Genomic DNA, 8,320 nt, shown 5'->3' on the forward strand with positions numbered 1-8,320 from the left:
GCAAATGGTTAAGGTCAATCACGACCAAAACCTCCCGCCACCTGAACAGTTTCTTCCCCAGCGCCGTGGCCCTCACCAACTGGTAACCAGTAATTAGCTGGCTAACTTTAGCAAGTAGATTCCACTCAAGGTATAGTATATCTATGTATTTATTTTTAATTCCTTCCTGTGTGTACCTAGTTGTTCGGGTGCTTACTATTCAAGTCTGCTAGCAAGCTAAACAGACAGCTCTGTAGTGCATCTGTTTTGAAGGTACGCAAAAGGAAGGCTCTTTATAGCCAATCACAACACTGGACTGGCCAATGGCAGTAATTTGAATAACGGTTCTTTGCTTACAGCTCTATATGTATTGTTTAAGGGTGCAATATGCATAAATTGCTCTGCAATTTCCTGGTTGTTAAAATTATAGTTTGCCTTATTTAAGTTTGTTCATTTTGTCAATGTAGAGAATCATACCATCCAAACTGCTGGGAGATATCTTTCCAATAACCCCAAATATTGTATTTTCAGCTGTTTTGAAGCTGGTGTACAAAACCAGAAATAATACACTAAAGTTGTGCATGAGAAGCATAGAAATAGCACACACAAAACAGATACACTGTTTCTTAGGCTTGCTGTCAATGAGAATGACAGATCTATAAGTCACATTTCTATGTGAATTTGGTTTGGTTGCCCAAAAGTCACATATCTGCTTTGAGACTTTTTTTTTTATCTGTGCAATGGAGGAAACAGAACAGCTGCACCCCCATGTTTTTACCAGAAAAGTATCATGATTCATTGGATAATTTGTCATTTTCAATGATTGTTTTGAGCTAAGTCTAATAGTCAATTTTATATACACTGCTCAAAAAAATAAAGGGAACACTTAAACACAATGTAACTCCAAGTCAATCACACTTCTGTGAAATCAAACTGTCTACTTAGGAAGCAACACTGATTGACAATACATTTCACATGCTGTTGTGCAAATGGAATAGACAACAGGTGGAAATTATAGGCAATTAGCAAGACACCCCCAATAAAGGAGTGGTTCTGCAGGTGGTGACAACAGACCACTTCTCAGTTCCTATGCTTCCTGGCTGATGTTTTGGTCACTTTTGAATGCTGGCGGTGCTTTCACTCTAGTGGTAGCATGAGACGGAGTCTACAACCCATACAAGTGGCTCAGGTAGTGCAGCTCATCCAGGATGGAACATCAATGCGAGCTGTGGCAATAAGATTTGCTGTGTCTGTCAGCGTAGTGTCCAGAGCATGGAGGCGCTATCAGGAGACGTGGAGGAGGCCGTAGGAGGGCAACAACCCAGCAGCAGGACCGCTACCTCCACCTTTGTGCAAGGAGGAGCAGGTGGAGCACTGCCAGAGCCCTGCAAAATGACCTCCAGCAGGCCACAAATGTGCATGTGTCTGCTCAAACAGGTCAGAAACAGACTCCATGAGGGTGGTATGAGGGCCCGGCGTCCACAGGTGGGAGTTGTGCTTATAGCCCAACACCGTGCAGGACGTTTGGCATTTGCCAAAGAACACCAAGATTGGCAAATTTGCCACTGGCGCCCTGTGCTCTTCACAGATGAAAGCAGGTTCGCACTGAGCACGTGACAGAGTCTGGAGACGCCGTGGAGAACGTTCTGCTGCCTGCGACATCCTCCAGCATGACCGGTTTGGCGGTGGGTCAGTCATGGTGTGAAGTGGCATTTCTTTGGGGGGCCGCACAGCCCTCCATGTGCTCGCCAGAGGTAGCCTGACTGCCATTAGGTACCGAGATGAGATCCTCAGACCCCTTGTGAGACCATATGCTGGTGCGGTTGGCCCTGGGTTCCTCCTAATGCTAGACGTCATGTGGCTGGAGTGTGTCAGCAGTTCCTGCAAGAGGAAGGCATTGATGCTATGGACTGGCCCACCCGTTCCCCAGACCTGAATCCAATTGAGCACATCTGGGACATCATGTCTCGCTCCATCCACCAACTCCAAGTTGCACCACAGACTGTCCAGGAGTTGGCGGATGCTTTAGTCCAGGTCTGGGAGGAGATCCCTCAGGAGACCATCCGCCACCTCATCAGGAGCATGCCCAGGCGTTGTAGGGAGGTCATACAGGCACGTGGAGGCCACACACACTACTGAGCCTCATTTTGACTTGTTTTAAGGACATTACATCAAAGTTGGATCAGCCTGGAGTGTGGTTTTCCACTTTAATTTTGTGTGACTCCAAATCCAGACCTCCATAGGTTGACACATTTGATTTCCATTGATAATTTGTGTGTGATTTTGTTGTCAGCACATTCAACTATGTAAAGAAAAAAGTATTTAATAAGAATATTTCATTCATTCAGATCTAGGATGTGTTATTTTAGTGTTCCCTTTATTTTTTTGAGTAGTGTATTATATAATAAACTAACTGTATTTGTCCCCTGCCCTGTCGCCTTAAGAAAAGCGATCAAAAACATTCAAGTTTTCCTTTGCTCCCTCATTCCACTTTTTTGGTTCAGTGACGTTAGAAAGCGCTATATGCATCACTGGTGTTTAAAATGAAAAGGCACCTACAAAATAAAATTGTATATCAAATGTATTTATAAAGCCCTTCTTACATCAGCTGTCACAAAGTGCTGTACAGAAACCCAGCCTAAAACCCCAAACAGCAAGCAATGCAGGTGTAGAAGCACAGTGGCTAGGAAAAACTCCCTAGAAAGGCTAGAACCTAGGAAGAAACCTAGAGAGGAACCAGGCAATGAGGGGTGGCCCTTTTGGCTGTACCGGTTGGAGATTATAACAGAACATGGCCAAGATGTTCATAGATGACCAGCAGGGTCAAATAATAATAATCACAGTAGTTGTCGAGGGTGCAACCTCAGGAGTAAATGTCAGTAGGCTTTTCATAGCCTATCATTCAATTTCTCTATATCCATTGTGTTGTGCTGTTACATTTGTATTGTTGTCCAATGGTGTTAGTTTCATATAATTTGAGCTGCGTTCACCACGAGCAAATTCATCATTTCGCCTTGCCATGGTGCACACGGGCATTTCTGATAGGTAGGCTACAGCGAAGCCTTAAGGTTACACCATAGCAGCAAACTGCATGTCCTGTAGCTCACAGGCTGTCAATGACTAGCACCCAAGAATATTGTGAGAAATAAATCAGGCCTAATATTACGTGATTAAATCTGAAAAAATTATCCTCCCCAAGCTGCTTACAGGCATTTACCACCATTCTGCATTTGCCATCTATTTTCCCAATTCACATTCTTAAAATGTCTTCATTCATTTACGTTCATCCTGGTTGAGCCCAATATGTGCTTTACAGTTACAATTTAGCCAAGCTGTGTCTATGCTCCTATGGACCTTGCAATGTGTAATTTGCCTGCAGCTCCAAATCAAAATCAAATGTTATTGGTTACGTACACATGGTTAGCAGATGTTAATGCGAGTGTAGCGAAATGCTCCACGATCTCACTCTATTCCAGCACAGTCAGGGGGTCAGAGATGGCACAGGATAGGGGTTCTCAATTAAGTTAAAATATCCTTGAATCTTGACTCAAACACACACACAAATGCATGATAGCTAAAATGTTGCAGTATGTCTGGTTTGGATGTGGTGACTGCTCTTAGTTTTGGGAAATGAACAAACTGTCAGGTATGAACCGTGTGGTGATTTTATTTTGAAATGCTGTGACCACATAGCATTTTTCCCAGAGTTGTAGCTTTCCCTATGAGCTGGAGATTCACCGTGTTCAGGTGGCAGGTGATGTCAGTTAAAAATTCCAGCTTTAATATCCACTGTGGATCATCCAGCTCTGGCTCCTCTCACCTTACTTCAAATCAAATGTATTTGTCACATACACATGGTTAGCAGATGTTAATGCGAGTGTAGCAAAATGCTTGTGCTTCTAGTTCCGACAAGGCAGTAATAACCAACGAGTAATCTAACCTAACAATTCCAAAACTACTACCTTATACACACAAGTGTAAAGGGATAAAGAATATGTACATAAAGATATATGAATGAGTGATGGTACAGAGCGGCATAGGCAAGATGCAGTAGATGGTATAGAGTACAGTATATACATATGAGATGACTAATGTAGGGTATGTAAACAAAGTGGCATAGTTTAAAGTGGCTAGTGATACATGTATTACATAAAGATGCAGTTGATGATATAGAGTACAGTATATACATAGATGAGTAATGTAGGGTATGTAAACATTATATTAAGAAGCATTGTTTAAAGTGGCTAGTGATATATTTGACATCAATTTCCATCAATTCCCATTATTAAAGTGGCTGGAGTTTAGTCAGTGTGTTGGCAGCAGCAACTCAATGTTAGTGGTGGCTGTTTAACAGTCTGATGGCCTTGAGATAGAAGCTGTCTTTCAGTCTCTCGGTCCCTGCTTTGATGCACCTGTACTGACCTCGCCTTCTGGATGATAGCGGGGTGAACAGGCAGTGGCTCGGGTGGTTGTTGTCCTTGATGATCTTTATGGCCTTCCTGTGACATCGGGTGGTGTAGGTGTCCTGGAGGGCAGGTAGTTTGCCCCCGGTGATGCGTTGTGCAGACCTCATTACCCTCTAGAGAGCCTTACGGTTGTGGGCTGAGCAGTTGCCGTACCCGGCGGTGATACAGCCCGACAGGATGCTCTCGATTGTGCATCTGTAAAAGTTTGAGTGCTTTTGGTGACAAGCCAAATTTCTTCAGCCTCCTGAGGTTGAAGAGGCGCTGGTGCGCCTTCTTCACAACGCTGTCTGTGTGGGTGGACCATTTCAGTTTGTCCGTGATGTGTACGCTGAGGAACTTAAAACTTACTACCCTCTCCACTACTGTTCCATCGATGTGGATAGGGGGGTGTTCCCTCTGCTGTTTCCTGAAGTCCACGATCATCACCTTTGTTTTGTTGATGTTGAGTGTGAGGTTATTTTCCTGACACCACACTCCGAGGACCCTCACCTCCTCTCTGTAGGCCGTTTCGTCGTTGTTGGTAATGAAACCTACCACTGTAGTGTCGTCCGCAAACTTGATGATTGAGTTGGAGGCATGCATGGCCACGCAGTCGTGGGTGAACAGGGAGTACAGGAGAGGTCTCAGAACGCACCCTTGTGGGGCACCAGTGTTGAGGATCAGCGGGGTGGAGATGTTACCTACCCTCACCACCTGGGCGTGGCCTGTCAGGAAGTCCAGTACCCAGTTGCACAGGACGGGGCCGAGACCCAGGGTCTGGAGGGTACTATGGTGTTAAATGTGGAGCTGTAGTCGATGAACAGCATTCTCACATAGGTATTCCTCTTGTCTAGATGGGCTAGGGCAGTGTACAGTGTGGTTGCGATTGCGTCATCTGTGGACCTATTGGGGCGGTAAGCAAATTGGAGTGGGTCTAGGGTGTCGGGTAGGGTGGAGGTGATATGGTCCTTGACTCTCAAAGCACTTCATGTTGACGGAAGAGAGTGCTACGGGGCGGAAGTCGTTTAGCTTAGTTACCTTAGCTTTCTTGGGAACAGGAACAATGGTGGCCCTCTTGAAGCATGTGGGAACAGCAGACTGGGATAAGGATTGATTGGATATGTCCGTAAACCCACCAACCAGCTGGTCTGCGCATTCTCTGAGGATGCGGCGTTTAAATGTTTTACTTACGTCGGCTGCAGTGAAGGAGAGTCTGCAGGTTTTGGTCGCGGGCCATGTCAGTGGCACTGTATTGTCCTCAAAGCGAGCAAATTAGTTTAGTCTGTCTGGGAGCAAGACATCCTGGTCCACGACGGGGCTGGTTTTCTTTTTGTAATCCGTGATTGACTGTAGACCCTGCCACATACCTCTTGTGTCTGAGCCGTTGAATTGTGACTCTACTGTGTCTCTATACTGACGCTTAGCTTGTTTGTCTTGCGGAGGGAATAACTACACTGTATTCGGTCATGTTTCCGGTCACCTTGCCCTGGTTAAAAGCAGTGGTTCGCGCTTTCAGTTTCGCACAAAAGCTGCCATCAATCCACGGTTTCTGGTTGGGGAATGTTTTAATAGTTGCAGTGGGTATGACGTCGCCAATGCACTTGCTAATGACCTCGCTCACCGTATCAGCGTATTCTTCAATGTTGTTGTTTGACGCAATGCGGAACATATCCTAATCCACGTGATCGAAGCAATCTTGAAGCGTGGAATCAGATTGGTCGAACCAGCGTTGAACAGACCTGAGAGCGGGAGCTTCCTGTTTTAGTTTCTGTCTATAGGCTGGAAGCAGCAAAATGGAGTCATGGTCAGCTTTTCTGAAAGGAGGGCGGGGGAGAGCCTTATATGTGTCGGGGAAGTTAGAATAACAATGATGGTTTTACCAGCCCTGGCAGCACAATCGATATGCTGATAGAATTTAGGGAGTCTTGTTTTCAGATTAGCCTTGTTAAAATCCCCAGCTACAATGAATGTTGTTTCCAGTTTACATAGAGTCAAATAAAGTTAGTTCAGGGCCATCAATGTGTCTCTGCCTAGCCGGTTCCCCTCTCTCCACTGGGATTCTCTGCCTCTAACCCTATTACAGGGGCCGAGTCACTGGCTTACTGGTGCTCTTCCATGCCGTCCCTGAGGGGTGCGTCACTTGAGTGGGTTGAGTCACTGACGTAGTCTTCCTGTCTGGGTTGGCGCCCCCCTTCCCCCCCTTGAGTTATGCCTTGCCGGAGATCTTTGTGGGCTGCACACACAGTGAGGAGAAGACTTTTGGAGGATGGCCTGGTGTCAAGAAGGGCAGCAAAGAAGTCACTTCTCTCCAGGAAAAACATCAGGGACAGACTGATATTCTGCAAAAGGTACAGGGATTGGACAGCTGAGGACTGGGTTAAAGTCATTTTCTCTGATGAATAATCTTTCCGATTGTTTGGGGCATCTGGAAAAAAGCTTGTCCGGAGAAGACAAGGTGAGCGCTACCATCAGTCCTGTGTCATGCCAACAGTAAAGCATCCTGAGACCATTCATGTGTGGGGTTGCTTCTCAGCCAAGGGAGTGGGGTCACTCACAATTTTACCTAAGAACACAACCATGAATAAAGAATGGTACAAACACATCCTCCGAGAGCAACTTCTCCCAACCATCCAGGAACAGTTTGGTGATGAACAATGCTTTTTCCAGCATGATGGAGCACCTTGCCATTAGGCAAAATTGATAACTAAGTGGCTTGGGGAACAAAACATGGATATTTTGGGTCCATAGCCAGGATCAGTCAGGATGTGGCCCAGAAGTTAATTGACAGAATGCCAGGGCAGATTGCAGAGGTCTTGAAAAAGAAGGGTCAACATTGCAAATATTGACTCTTTGCATCAACTTCATGTAATTGTCAATAAAAGCCTTTGACACTTATGAAATGCTTGTAATTACAGTGGGGAGAACAAGTATTTGATACACTGCCGATTTTGCAGGTTTTCCTACTTATAAAGCATGTCTGTCATTTTTATCAACCAGTAAGAATTCCGGCTCTCACAGACCTGTTAGTTTTTCTTTAAGAAGCCCTCCTGTTTTCCACTCATTACCTGTATTAACTGCTCCTGTTTTAACTCGTTTTCTGTATAAAAGACACCTGTCCACACACTCAATCAAAACAGACTCCAACCTCTCCACAATGGCCAAGACCAGAGAGCTGTGTAAGGACATCAGGGATAAAATTGTAGACCTGCACAAGGCTGGGATGGGGTACAGGACAATAGGCAAGCAGCTTGGTGAGAAGGCAACAACTGTTGGCGCAATTGTTAGAAAATGGAAGAAGTTCAAGATGACAGTCAATCAACCTCGGTCTGGGGCTCCATGCAAGATCTCACCTCGTAGGGCATCAATGATCATGAGGAAGGTGAGGGATCAGCCCAGAACAACACATCAGGACCTGGTCAATGACCTGAAGAGGGCTGGGACCACAGTCTCAAAGAAAACCATTAGTAACACACTATGCCGTCATGGATTAAAATCCTGCAGCACACGCAAGGTCCCCCTGCTCAAGCCAGCGCATGTCCAGACCCGTTTGAAGTTTGCCAATGACCATCTGGATGATCCAGAGGAGGAATGGGAGAAGGTCATGTGGTCTGATGAGACAGAGCTTTTTGGTCTAAACTCTACTCGCTGTCATAGTTGAAGTGTACCTATGATGAAAATTACAGGCCTCTCATCTTTTTAAGTGGGAGAACTTGCACAATTGGTGGCTGACTAAATACTTATTTGCCCCACTGTATGTCATGCAATAAAATGCAAATGAATTACTTAAAAATCATACAATGTGACTTTCTGGATTTTTGTTTTAGATTCCGTCTCTCACAGTTGAAGTGTACCGATGATAAAAAGTACAGACATCTACATGCTTTGTAAGTAGGAAA

The sequence above is a fragment of the Oncorhynchus mykiss genome, chromosome 7, assembly GCF_013265735.2.
Source record: "Oncorhynchus mykiss isolate Arlee chromosome 7, USDA_OmykA_1.1, whole genome shotgun sequence".
Lineage (NCBI taxonomy): Eukaryota > Metazoa > Chordata > Actinopteri > Salmoniformes > Salmonidae > Oncorhynchus > Oncorhynchus mykiss.